Source organism: Schistocerca nitens, chromosome 4 (genome assembly GCF_023898315.1).
Source record: "Schistocerca nitens isolate TAMUIC-IGC-003100 chromosome 4, iqSchNite1.1, whole genome shotgun sequence".
NCBI lineage: Eukaryota > Metazoa > Arthropoda > Insecta > Orthoptera > Acrididae > Schistocerca > Schistocerca nitens.
Window position 1 is genome coordinate 232,619,959 of NC_064617.1, and position 1,950 is coordinate 232,621,908.

Consider the following 1,950-nt stretch of genomic DNA (forward strand, 5'->3'; position numbering starts at 1 on the left):
GTCACGTCCTCATTTGACTGTCCACTATACCTGCCGGTTGCGTATTTTACCGGTGTGTATTAGTTATCGAAAGTTTATCAAATGTAAACTGGCATCTCCATGATTGTCTTTTATCTATAGGATTGAAAATCTTACAAATAACTAGGTTCCAAATGTCCGTCGCTTTCCAGTTTCCACATCATAGCTATTCTACAGAATCGTAACCGATTATAAAATATGTTTCAAAATTCGGCAGCAATCTCGAGTCAACGAGTCTAGGACTTTCTAAATTGTGTATTAAAATCGTATAATGATGGAAGACACTGTTCCTTAAGTGGTTTAACAACCAGATATTCTCATTTATAGTGTCGTGACAAGTTGGTACATTTTCAGATTGGCTGATCTTCGTGTATGACTGCTCTAATCATATCACACATTTTAAAGATGCCTTTTCCTTTCTGTTTTAGGTGAGTAGATACATCTGCTCTGGCTTTTGCGACTGTCACCGATGTGAAATTCGAAGAGTAAGTACCCGGAAAATTTTATTAAATGCCTTTTTTTGCCACCATCACTACTTTTTATGTTCCTTACGACCTATTTCAGAAGGAATCCTGTGATGTAAAAGCATTGCGAAAGAAATTTCGCTATGAATGCAGTGTGAAATAAATTTCGCTATACTTGTATCAGCAGCTACGACTAGTTTCGACACTAAGATAAGTTTCACGTAGCATCTGCACAACGTGAATAAATTTTTAACACTGACACAGAGTGTGGACTGTTTTCAAACTCCGTTGTACCGGTAGATTACATCTGTGTTCCGGACTAGCACTCGATAGTCCGCGAATTGCGAGGTCCATTGTTTTAATCAGCCAGAAAGTTTCATCTTCACTACTTGTAAGTAAATAAGAAAGTTATTACGGTGACTAGTCATGATATCTTTCCAACAAAACGAAACGCATGCAGTCAAGTTACGAAGACAACTGCGAGTTAACACATGTAGCGAAACTGGTTACAGCTACAGCAATATAGTATAGAAAATCGTTGGTTAAAGAGGAGTGTGTCTCAAACAATGGTAGTAGATCGAAGAAATCATTTTCTTGATATCATGATCTTCTGCATTAGTTTGTTTGCTCTCTGTATACTTGATCACAATTTCAGGATCATTGCGTTCTCACACAGGCATTTTGTATACCTTTAACTTTCGTGATATACTGTTTTCTCTTAACACTACCACTGACATCAGAGATCAAGCACTCATGCCTTGTCCCGTTCATTTTAAGTGTACTTCCCACTTCTTCTTCCGTTTACTAGGCTTCTAGCCTGCCTGTCTTACAGGGTGACGTTTTTTCGTTTTTTGAAGGGCACTGTTTTAGAAACCTGAACACTTAAAGCAAGTTGTCAACATTTGCACCACATCGAAACCTTATCAGGATGTGACAGAGTATTTGTTCGGCGTTTTTCAGACAGTGTTACCTTACACAGGATGATAATTATTGAACTATATGAAATAAACGTAAATTAGTTCCACACTACACCGTGCACACACTTTATTCAACGTGTAAACGTCACTACGGATATGCGGATTTAGTTTATGACGTATGATGCCTGCAATCATTGGCGATGATGTGCACAGACGAATAGCGAAATTCTGCACGACCCGCTGAAGTGTCGGAACATCGATGCTGTCGATGACCACCTGAATCGCTGTATTCAACTCAGCATTGGTTTCGGCGTTATTGCTGTACACCTTGTCATTAATATAACCCCACATGTGTTGAGATATGAATAATATGGCGGCCAATCGAGGCCCAATCCAGCGACCTCTGGGTACCCGAGAGCCAGAATGCGGCCCCCAAAGTGCTCCTCCAGGACATCAAACACTCTCCTGCTTCGATGGGGTCGAGGTCCGTCTTGCATGAACCACATCTTGTCGAAATCAGTGTCACTTTGGATAATTGAGGATGAAATCAC